The sequence below is a fragment of the Stenella coeruleoalba genome (assembly GCF_951394435.1).
Source record: "Stenella coeruleoalba genome assembly, chromosome: 1".
NCBI classification, from domain to species: Eukaryota; Metazoa; Chordata; class Mammalia; order Artiodactyla; family Delphinidae; genus Stenella; species Stenella coeruleoalba.
Genome location: NC_137169.1, coordinates 148,348,974 through 148,361,590, shown reverse-complemented (window position 1 = coordinate 148,361,590; position 12,617 = coordinate 148,348,974). Strand labels below are relative to the sequence as shown.

The 12,617-nt window shown below is 38.1% G+C and overlaps 1 protein-coding gene across 3 annotated transcripts in view; it reads left to right on the top strand.

Moving 5' to 3' along the window:
- The first annotated feature begins 51 nt into the window (after positions 1–51).
- CNST (consortin, connexin sorting protein) overlaps positions 52–12,617 on the top strand; it is a 115,633-nt gene continuing 103,067 nt past the window's right edge. The window contains exon 1 of one of the 3 annotated variants that reach the window (XM_079929564.1): positions 52–282. The gene's annotated coding sequence lies outside the window, so the exon portion shown is untranslated. The remainder of the gene's footprint in view (positions 283–12,617) is intronic. The other 2 variants (XM_079929563.1, XM_079929562.1) reach the window with 2 other exon arrangements.

Here is a 12,617-nt window from a genome sequence, read left to right as displayed (position 1 = left end):
TGAACTCGAACTCTATGGTCGTCCGTCCTCTGCGCCTCCTCTCTAGCCATCCGCGCTCTATGCTCCGCGGTGGCGGGCCGCCGGCCACCAGCCAGCCAGCCAGCCAGCCGGGAGGGGTACGCAGAGGGAGGCGGGGCGGGAAGGCGAGAGGTGTCTCCTACACTCGAGCGGCGGGAGACCCGAGCAAGCTCTGTGACAGCTGGTCGGCCGCCATGTCAGCAAGCGGGGCTGGAAGCGGATCCGGCGCCCGGCGGTAGCCCTCCTTTCGTCTCCGGTTCCCAGGTGAGGAGAGGAAGAGCGGGTCGCAGCTGGCCGGCCGGCTCGCGTCTAGGGTAAAGCCTTTGGGAACCCCCTCGCTGCTCCCCCGGCGCTGTCTTCCTCCGGCAGCGACGCCTCTGCCCTCTCGGTGCGGTGGAGCCCTGTTCCCTCACCTCCTCCCTTTCTGCGCTCTCCCGTTTCCCTCTCTTCTGTCGCCGCCGTGGCCTCTTCCTGCGCAGCGCGCCCATTTCTCCCTCCCTAGGGCACTCGCGCCAGGAGTTGTCCCTCTCCCGGCTCCCCGCAGAGCCTGCGGCTTCCACGGCGCCTCTGTTCGTTTTTGTCCTGTTGCCCACAGCCGTGTCTCTCCACCCCTGTGCGTGGTTTTATTTTCCTTCATACCTGTTTTCTTCCCCTCACCACTTAGGTTGTCAAGAAGCACCTAGTGTGCTTCCGTTCCTCCCTCTGGGCCAATATTTATTTTAGTCTTTATTTTTATTTGCGCGTTTATAAGATTTAAAGTTAAGATTAAAAAAATAGGATTGAAAAGTTTAAAATTCCTTCCTGAGCTTGAAAACAGTAAGGTCTTAGGATGCTTATTTTGTTGCCTTTGTAAACTTAGTCAAACACATTGTACTGTGGAATACAATTTAAAAGACCGATTCCAAAGACTCTAAAAATAGGATGCTCTAATGGAGAATTTGGCAGTCTTTTTACCTATTGGATAGTGATAGAACACTCAATTCTTTGAGAGCGATTTCAGTATTTAAGGATTATACTCAGAAAGAGCTTTACCCGTCACCCTTTCCACCAAGGCAGGAAACTGCAGCCATTCAACTTCCTATTTTAAAATATGTACAGTCCTTTCTGCGTACCTTACTGGGAGCGTAATTGAGCTTGGTATTTTAAATGCACAAGGAAAAGATTCCTAAGGAATGTATCGCCTAGCAAATAGAAGTCTGAAGATTTATTCGGCTGATGAATATCAAATGGATAAAGAATTGATGGCCAAGTATGGCCTTTTTCGGGTTGTAAATTTGTGAGGACACCGTAGAAAGTGTCTTGTCAACTGTTGTGGAAGCCCTGGGAACCCTTTGGTCTTAATTTTTTTTAATTCTTTTTAAAATATTTTCCCCATTGACAAGTCTAGAAGTTATTCTTGCATCCTCTGAACGCCTGAGAGAGCTCCATACCCCCGATCCTTTTACTGAGCTATCTCCCCATCTCTCCTTATAAAAATATTTCTGTACATTCAGAAATACACTGGATTTTTTTCCCCAAGAGCCCTTGAGGCCTAAATATTTTAAAAATCAAAGCAGAAAGATCTATTACGGTAGAGGAAGAAATGGTTCACTCATAGAACTGTGTTGTTGAATTTCTCACGTTTAAAATATACTTTAAAAAATTGTGGTAAAAAATACCTACCTTAAAATATGCTTTCTTATTTTATATTTGTGGACCAAAGATAACCTACTCAACTCTAGAGAAATTAATGTCGTTTTTAATTTTGCTTTTGAGTGGTGTTATATTCTTTTGATTTTGGAAAAGAGAATTAGGTTATGGTAATTATTTCCCTTTTTATAGTGTTAATGGTTTGTTTGTGGTTGACGATGCTTAAATAATAAGAGACAGAATCTTACACATTTTATTTTTCTGAGGTCCCAGGTGCTAGAAATGACAGAAATATCCATTTCCCTTAAAAATGAACTTTATAATCAGCATTGAGAGCTACTTCTTTAGAAAAACCTTGTTTGTATATTTCCCATCTTATTTTTTTAAGAGGTGTAGTTTTTGCATCCTGTGCTATTTTTGCCTTTTTGAAGTAATGTAATATCTGTTTAGTGGTGTCAGGCAAACTGATTCTACTATTTTTACACTATTCTTAAGTTATTTTTTTTACTATCCCCGTTTAATTGACAGAGAAGTTAAAATACTGATTTTTCTTTTGACTTTTATACGGCAGTTGTAATTGGGAAATGCCAAGTGACAGTTTGCTACCAGAATTTAGACTGTGGGTCTACAGTAGTGCTGCCCAATAGAAATATAATACAAGCTATATGAGCAATTTAAAGTTTTCTAGTCACATTAACAAAGTAAAAAAGAAGTAGTAGGTGGAATTAATTTTAATATTTTATTTGATTTCTATATATATCATTTCAACATGTGATCACTTTTAAAAGTTAATGATGAGATGTTTTACATTCTTTCATACTGAATCTGCAAAATCTCATGGGTATTTTATATTTACAGTACAGCTGAATTCCAACCAGCTACATGTCTTAGCTGGTGGCTAAAGACCTTATTGAGCAGCACATATCTATAGGATTACTGTGTGATTCTTAAGATATCTTCTTACCCTGAGAGTCTGGGGTAAATTCTGTGGAGTAAATTTAAAAATCTTTTTCCTAAAGTGCTGGGATATTCAAACTGAGAAGATTCTAGCAGGATGAAAGTTCCAAAAAGTCTCTTCCTTTTTGTGTTGACTGAGGAGGATTAACAGGTGCCCTGTGCTTGTTTAGTGAGTGTCGTAAGATGTATAGAGTGCTCAGTCATTTCCTGGTGTGTCATCGTTACAGTTAATTACATCTGCGTGTCAACAGTGTGTCAAGACACTGTATGAGTCTTTGTCTACTATATCTGTTGGTATTAAGTAGGGAGAACTTGAAAACATATGAGAAGTTTGAACTTTATGGTAAACAGGTAGAGTACCTACTGTTGGAGGCTTATTTTCTGACTCGGTTTCAGGTATGGCTAAGAGTTCTGTAAATGCGCTTCTATATATGATGGTGTTATTAAAGGAAAGAAAATCTTTTTAGCAAAAACTGAGAAGGAAGAGGGTATGTTTTTCGGCTGTAAAACACTGGGAGCCTGAGTAATAGCAAAACACACACACGTGTGTGGTGGTTTGGTTAAACTGTAAAGGGAATATGGCAGTTTTTTAGAGAACGGTACTGACATATTGACAAGGAATGTGTTTTAAGTTGTTTTTGCAACAGATGTGGTGATTTGCACCATCTCTTGTTCAGAGCTGTTATAACTTAAAGATAACCCTCTTTGAAAGGTAACTGCAGCTCACTGACTTCAGTGGGGATCAATAGGACCCATCATCATTCTTATCTTGATGTCTGTATTCTGATAAGCTTACCTAAATACTATTTTAGCTGTACTTTTACATTTAATGTCAGAATTTACTTGAAGGCCTAATTAATATTCAGTATAATTTAATATGAGAAACATGCCTCCTCCACAACTTTTATGGTATAAAGAAATCTTAAATTACCTGATCAGTCAACAAACTCCCTCTGTAAAACCTAGTCAGTATAAACCTAGCACAGTGTTGGCAGTGTGTGGAATGTTAAAGGATCACAGACAGATTTGGGGAAGGGGATAGTTATTGGATGTTGCTTGTTTCGTGAGAGGTGCATACACATTATGTAGGAAAACAGAGCATTTTCATTTTGTCTTTAAATATAGATGGCTATCCATTGACACCATTTTAGTTGGATAAGAGAGAGAATACGTTGTTTTGTTGCTTCAAATTAGTCTTAGCAAATTTTTCTTTAGTTATTTAAGGAAGAATAATTGGTAGTCTGGCAATTTTCTGTTTTTAAAAAGGCTCAATTTAAGTGGTCTTTGCAAGGATTATATTTTTATTGAGAAGTTCTGCACTCAATATGTCCATCTGTCTTGATACAGTTATGAATGTGTTCTGTTTAGGGCCTTGAAGATTCACATGAATATAGGCTTTTCCTTATTTATGTATCATTCCTTTGGGGGAAATTATATTTCCTTTCAACCAAGGAATACTTTTTTTTAATGCATTTGAAGTAACTATTTTATAATATCCTTTAATAAAAAGTAAAAAAAATCATATCTAAATCTTCAAAAAAAAGAAATACATTATTAAAAAGTTCTGAATCTTATAATAGGTTGAGATTTCTTAAATTGTTTTAGTCACAGTTTTCAGATTCTGCTCTTTAACATATTTGGAGATGAAAACTTTTTGCCTTTATATCACCTCCTCCCTTCCATCTCTTAGGACTTCCCGCTTTTTCATCATCATTAGCCATGTGGAAAGGAAAAATAGTGTGTGTTTGTCAAAATACTGACAAATCAAGAGTATTTTTCCCTTTGACTGTAGGAAGAATTCTGAAGGAGTAAGTGACACATTTAGTCAACTTTATTGACATTTGGGCATTTGATATTTTAATTGACAGTACCTAAGAGATTTTAGTAATTAACAATATTTTGTAATTGTTATACCTATTAAGTTCTTTTATGAGAATACTAACCTGATTTTCTTGGAAAGCTACTACCTGAATAAATAATTACATTTTTTCTATGTTTGCTGCATTTTGAAAACCCAGTGAATTAGGTGGCTGTGGATTTGTAATTTGAATGAAGGCAAACTAATATTTTGGGGGCTTCCCTGGTGGCGCAGTGGTTGAGAGTCCGCCTGCCGATGCAGGGGACACGGGTTCGTGCTCCGGTCCGGGAGGATCCCGCATGCTGCGAAGCGGCTGGGCCCGTGAGCCATGGCCGCTGAGCCTGCGCGTCCGGAGCCTGTGCTCCGCAACGGGAGAGGGCACAGCAGTGAGAGGCCCACGTACCGCAAAAAAGAAAAAAAAAAACTAATATTTTGAAGCACCTTTTATATATAGGTTTTTAAATAAATAATTTCCTTAAAATATGTGAACTTTATAATAAGATAAAGAATGCTGTTTTTCCTGGATATTGGAGAGCATACCACTTGTATTTTTATTTTATGCCTACATTGTTTTCCTTGTTCACTTTTCTCTCTTCTGCAGGTATTAGCTCTGTACAACAAAATCTTCAAAAAGAATTATTAAATGAACTGAAAAACATTGCTTAAGATTTTTCAACAAGGACTTATTTTTGTGAACATGTGTTTTATTTACTGAAGCCTAGTGGAGTTTTGTTTTGTTTTTTATTTTTCTCCCTTATTAACCACCAAAGATTAGTTTAGATTTTTCTTTTTTCCACTGTGGACATGAAAAAGTTTACTTAAATCAGGTCTCAAAAGGATTCATACCAAGTAACAGACTTGATTTCCTCCCTCATGTTCAACTCAAAAGAGGAGTGGAATTTTGTAGAAACTATACTGATTAGAAAATTATGAAGTTTAGTTTCCTGAAAAAAAGGTTTTGTATCCATTTGTGATTTCTTAATCCAAATTCAGTCATTAGGCTTTATTTTTTTCAACAATTTACAAAGTAATCACTAGGTTTCTTTTGTTCCAATAGTTTAAGAAAACAAAATTGTTGTGGAGTTCTTTGTCACGCCAGTTAGAGTTTTTAACTATAGCATTGCATAAGCACTGTAAAGAGCCAAAATTAGAAGCAATGTTATGTGACTTCCTTATTTTAATCATATAATTAAATGTTTTATAAGACAAGATGGTTTGTTGTCTTAGTCTTACAGTTGAACTCTAGTTTAAAATTGACCTAATAGGTCTTATGTCCACCAAAGTTCGTATTTTTGCTAGCCAGAGAAAGGTCTATTTCAAATTAACCTAAAGTGTCTAATTCAGGAGGTAATTTTTTATTATATCAGGTACCCTCTTGGTTAATTATAATTTTGTGCATTTTGATGCCTATAGGCTTTTTGTCCTCTTTCAGCTGTATGCCTGGGGAAAACCTAGGGACTCCCTAGTAAACCATGACAGGGCTTTGACCTTTGAGTATTTGGCTTACCTTCCCTGACAGCCTCAAAGAGTATACCTATGTGTGCAGAAAACTTATGAGCAAAAATTCTCCTCCGGGAGCACTTATCTGTGCTGATGAAACAAATATTCTAAGAATGTCTGTCTTAAAACTACAGTTTCCATGTACTTGTATAATACTTTGTATAAAACTATGTATTTTGTATAGCCTTTGCTGGAGAGTTTCCATTTTGTTACAGTGCTTCAGAGTACGTAAAAAGATATCCAGAATAATATCTCCTATAGCTTATTCTGCCTTATCTCACCTTTTGGTTTTTTCCTAACCTGCCTTCCATGAAAAGTTCAAAAGTCAGAACAGGTCATGGTTTATTATAACCTTGGGGTGGGGTGGGGTAGGAGTACAACACATTTTACGCCTTCCTTTTTTCCTCTCCTTCCTCTCTATTACAAAAGTAATAGTGCTCCAGAGAGAAAAAAAGGTGGATAAATTTTATTTTATTTTTATAAATTTATTTATTTTTTGTTTGTTTATGTTTGGCTGCACTGGGTCTTCGTTGCTGCGCACGGGCTTTCTCTAGTTGCGGCGAGTGGAGGCTACTCTTCGTTGCGGTGCGTGGGCTTCTCATTGCGGTGGCTTCTCTTGTTGCAGAGCATGGGCTCTAGGCACTTGGGCTCAGTAGTTGTGGCTCGCAGGCTCTAGAGCGCAGGCTCAGTACTTGAGGCGCACGGGCTTAGTTGCTCTGTGGCATGTGAGATCTTCCCGGACCAGTGTTCGAACCCATGTCCCCTGTATTGGCAGGCGGATTCTTAACCAGTGTGCCACCAGGGAAGCCTGATATATTTTAACTTAAGGAAAACATGGTTATTCAAAAATTAGAGTTTTTTCCTATAATGAAAGTTGAACAGAAGCTTTAATTTAGCAGTTAGAATCCATTGATCACTGTCATCATACTTTTGATGTCTGGTGGATTTGCCAGGAAGAAACTTTGAGTACAGGTGTTACCTATACTGCTCACTGCACAACAGGCCAGTAAATCGGGAGACAAGTTCATGGGGCAAGGAATAGTGAGTGACTTTATTCAGAAAGCCAGCAGACTGAGAAGGTGGTGGACTAGTGTCCCAAAGAACCATCTTCCCCCAGTTAGAATTCAGGCCCCTTTATACTAAAAGGTGTGGGGGTGTGGTTGGTTGCTGCAAACTTCTTGGTGCCAGAATCCTTCATTCTTCCAGCTTTCCAGGTAGGTCCAATCACAGTGTTCCTATAAACCTCCAACAAGACAAATGTTATTTTCTGTTCTGCAACTTTTTATCTCTACGTGAATGGAAAAGTGTTTTACCTTTAAAGGTCAGAGTCTTGAGAATGGGCTATCCTGTATATTTTAGGATATAGGCAACATTCTTAACTTGTGACAAAAAGCAATAGAATACAAACGTTAAAGTAGAAGAAGCAGATCCAGTATGGTGTCAGACTTGTTCTTCCCTATTACAGAAGGAAACTTTGAGTACACCAATACTAAACTGTGCTAGAATATATGTGTGTGTGTGTGTGTGTGTGTAAATACATATATATATATATTTGTTTATTTACTTGGCTGCACCACGTGGCTTGTGGGATCTTAGTTCCCCAACCAGGGGTTGAACCCAGGCCCTCGGTAGTGAAAGTGCCAAGTCCTAACAGCTGGACCGCCAGGGAATTCCCAGTAGAATATATTTAATAGTGTCTCTTTCATCATGTGTGTTTTCTTTAGGGAATATTCTCCACTGAAATAAAATATCTTCGGGGAAAAATCATATTCTGTCAACAGTCTTTCAAAGTATTGGAAGGTATCTTCTTCTGGGACAAATTTTTTCTCTTGGTTTTTTATTCTTTTCTTAGAATTTATTACCTAGGATAAACTACCTTACTCTGGAATTTTTTCTTTTCCCAAACCCCCATCAAAATACTTTCTCTTGAATGACTAGTTATAGGAAAGCATATTCACGTTTACACCTGTCTCCCTTCCTGCCTTTCTATTAACTTTTGTTATGTTGGAGATATAAATTAGTATGTCACTGTTGTGTCAAACATCACAGTAAGAATTAATATCATAAATATTTATTTAGATATTATAGGAATAGAAAACAATATCTACCTATTTGACATGGATAAGATATAATTTCTTGGGAACAATCAGAGTTTTTTTTTTTAATTTTATTTATTTATTTTTGGCTGCGTTGGGTCTTTGTTGCGGTGCGCGGGCTTTCTCTAGTTGTGGTGAGCGGGGGCTACTCTTTGTTGCAGTGCACGGGCTTCTCATTGTGGTGGCTTCTCTTGTTGCAGAGCATGGGCTCTAGGTGCGTGGGCTTCAGTAGTTGTGGCATGCAGGCTCAGTAGTTGTGGCTCGTGGGCTCTAGAGGGCAGGCTCAGTAGTTGTGGCACACGGGCTTAGTTGCTCTGTGGCATGTGGGATCTTCCTGGACCAGGGCTCGAACCTGTGTCCCCTGCATTGGCAGGCGGATTCTTAACCACTGCGCCACCAGGGAAGCCCAACAATCAGAGTTTTTAATGTCAGGCCCAAGAATAGACTTCAAGGGGTCTGTGAGCCCCCTGAAATAACATTCATAACTTAGTGGTAGTATATGTGTATTTTTCTGAGGAGGGAATTCTTAGCTTTCATCAGATTCTTCAAAGGTCCATGACCCAGAAAAAGATAAGAACCACAGAATTAATTTGAGCTTGGTTATAAATCTCTAATCCTTCTCATCAGTGATAGTTTTGTAAGGATCTCTATATATAAGCTTCATTTTTTAGTAGTATTTTATTTATGACAAAAAAATTTAATAGATTATCTTATAGGAAAAGGCATACTGATTCTTTTAAAAAACAACTCTTCCTCAAGTATCTTACCTATTGTTTTGTATACCTTTAGACATTTCTCAAGTATCCTGCAGGTTACTTTGTTTTTTATCATTTGTTTGCCATCTGTGCATTTTACAGAAAGATTATTAATTCTTGTGACTGAATTTTTCCTGGCACTTCAAAGAGTTGTTCATAGAGTAAGGATTAGGATAAAGGAAAGCTGCATTTTGTGAGGATGCCTTACGCAGTGAGAGGAATGAGTCCATAGGTAGGTTGATTATACACATATGCTCCTGATGAAGTGGAAAAGAGTAAGAAAGGGAAAGAATATCCTTGAACAGCAGATAGAAACATTCTACTACTGAGATAAGAGGGGGAAATAGTAGTTACCAACTAACATCTGGTAACCTCTGTTTACATGTGGCCCAGTTGAGACTGCTGAGCTAGGAATACAAAGAGGACTGGAGGCCAATAGCTTTGGGGGACGTGGTCCCGGGAGCTCTATGAGGAATGATGTCTGGCCATCATTGAGGCTCCTACCTGAGGTTGGATGGATACTGTTTTTACAGTTACCAATCTGCATAATTGTGATTTTCTTTAGCAACAGATAGCAGCTTGGGTATAAGAGCAGAGAAAGTGGTTAGGTTGATCAGGGCTGGAGTTTTATAGGGTGGGTGCAGAAGAAATATGAGAACTAAGGAGGTAGCTAGAGATGATCCATGAATTCAGTGCTCGATAGGAAAGAAAGTAATGCCAGGAGGAGCCTAATGTTAAAAAAAAAAAAAAAGGCAGAAGTCTGAAGGTTTTTTGTTGTTGTTGTTTTAAAAATAATTTTATTTTGTTTACTTTTTTTTGTTCTTGGCCACGCTGCGCCGCTTGCAGGATCTCAGTTCCCTGACCAGGGATTGAACCCTGGCCATGGCAATGAAAGCCCAGAATCCTAACCATTAGGCCACTGGGGAACTCCTGAGGCTGCAGTTCTCGATGTAGTTGAACTGGGTAATGGTAGTGGGGGTAATGACAGTATAGGATTGAGAGTTAAAAATAGGAATAGAACCAGATAATGGGATATTGGTAGTGGCATATTGGAGATATTGAGACTTATCTGAAGGAACAGATTGTTTTGATGCTCAATAAAATCTAAGACCAGGGTGACACTTGCTAAATTCACCAGACAGTAAGATGTCATTATAGAACTTTGAGACATGGAGAAATATTCATTCCACAAGTCTATCAAGTCACTGTCTTTCTTATGTAAAACACGAAGATAGTGTGTTTTCTTTTTTTTTAAATTTTATTATTTTTTAAAATTAATTTTTACTGGAGTATAGTTGCTTACGAAGGTAGTGTTTTCTGAACAGTAATCTGCCTCTGGCTTGCAGCATGGATTGAAAAGGCTGTGTGAGACAAGAGCCTTAATTAAAAGTAAACATATCAGCCTAAGCTCATTTTGAAACTTCATATCTTCTGAAACGATAGAATTAATAGATTTTTGCTTTTTGTTCAAAAGAAGAATAGAGAGTAAACTAGAGAGCTCCTGGCTTAGGTTTTATAACTGTGAAATAGTGTTAAAATTATGTTTGATACCGTATGGGTTATGTTCTTTTTCCTAGTTGAATTCTTAGGTTAATTTTAATTTACTGATAATCCATATGAACCTACACATTACAACATCCATATACACTTCGGTGAATAATTTTGAAATATGGTGGCTTGTCAATGACCTTGAAGCTAGCATTAGTTCCTATTAGTTTGTTGGCTAATGTTTGAGCCCATAGGTGATCAGCATTGTACTAAGTACTGTGGGAAATGCAGTAAAAATGAGCCCTTTCATCAAAACATTTGATGAAAAATACAAGTCCCAAATATATATAAGTAGTTTTTTAAGAAAGGGAAGAAAACATATGAGAACCTTTTTTGGTTTAGTATAATTTATAATTAATTCACTAAATATTTTGTAGAATTTATTTCCTCATTTTACCAGAATTTTAAATGCCACCTTCCCCCCCGACCCCGGTACGTGGGCTCTCACTGTTGTGGCCTCTCCCGTTGCGGAGCACAGGCTCTGGACACTCAGGCTCAGCGGCCATGGCTCACGGGCCCAGCCACTCTGCGGCATGTGGGATCTTCCCGGACCGGGGCACGAACCCGTGTCCCCTGCATCGGCAGGCGGACTCTCAACCACTGCGCCACCAGGGAAGCCCAAATACCACCTTTTTGACTTAGGGTTTGGTAAACATATAGGGAAAAGTTATGTAACAATTCAGATGAGTTCATTTCTAAGATCTGTAGAGTTCCACCATAGAGGTTTCTACTTTGTGCCCTTGAGAACTGGCTTTGTAGGAACTCCTGTTTCTGTAGGTTATTGGCAAATATATCCAGTGACTCTTTGTTGCTCTAAAATAGTTAGGGTCTTAAGGCAATGGGAATCCTCTGAAATGGTGGATAAACAAACCTTACAAAAAAAAAAACAACCCACACATTTATCGCATGAGATAACACATGTTAAAGTGACCGCCTTCCACAGCGTTAAGCACATAGAGCAGTTAGTAAATTGGTTGTTTTGTTTTTAATTTGCTAACTTTGTGATAACCTTGTATATATTTGGATTATTTTCTTTGTAAAGAGGTGAACAATATTAATATCTAGATTAACTGTGTAGAATTCTTTGGAGTTTTTAAAAATATTGTATCCTTGGTTCAATGCTTTAAACATTTTTTTGAATAGAAAAATATTGTATGTTTAAATATATGCAAAATGCAGAAAAGTACAAAACAAATTAACTTGTACTCCCATCAGCCAAGAGCAAGAATTGTGAACATTTCTGTATATTTACTTTCAGTGTCTCTGGAGTGTGTGTAAACATAGTTGAGATAATATTTATTTGTTTTAGATTCTATTTCCCTCATTATAGATTCATAATGTACATATTTTGTGGTGTTGTAATATCTAGGGTATGAGCTAATTTACTTAATCATTCCCCTATTATTGAACATTTAGATTGTTTCCAATTTTTCACTCATTGCCACAATGACCTTGGACAAACTATCTGGCTGCTTAGTTTTCCCATTTGTAAATGGGAGAAACAATACTTCGTAGCAATTAAAAGGATTAACTGAGGTAATGTGTACAAAATATACAGAACAGTTCCTGGAACAGAATAAACTTTTAAAATAATGCCTTGCTGTTCATGTTTGTGCATAGAGAATCCTCCCCCTCTCCCTTTTTTCTTTTTTTGCTTGCTATTCAGAGTATTTCTTTAGCATAAACTTTCAGAAAGAAACTTAGTAGGTCTTAATTGTTTTAATAGTCTTACTATTTATTATGAAATTGTTTTGTGATAAATTGTGCCAATTTATATTCAAATTGAACAGCATGTGACAAGGCATATCTTAGGAGAAGATTAGTAGGGAATAAAGTTAGATGGATTGTTGAGAGATTGTATTAAGGTTTAGGAGTTAGGACTTGAACTGGATTAAGGGCAGTGTGAGTTGAAGAGGCAACTTCAGTAGATCTCTAGCTACTTCTTATACTTTTCCCATCCAGCCAAGCTGTCGCACTCATTTTCCTCTAAAAACTCCTTGTCTGTTATCTGTACTGAAGTCTCTATCCTATCCCACCTCTCCTTATTTTCCATCTATCTAATTTTTCCTTCTTAATCTTCTTCTCAATCTTTTCTCCTCTGTCTTTTCCTGTCCGGAGGCCTGCCCAGCTAAACAACAGAGCAGAGCAGAGCAGGGTCTGTTTTCTGCTGACAGGCTCACTCAAGAAAGAAAGGTGGCTGAGACAGTTAAGATCAGGTATTACCAAATTTAGCAAACAGATAAATCAATCTGCCTC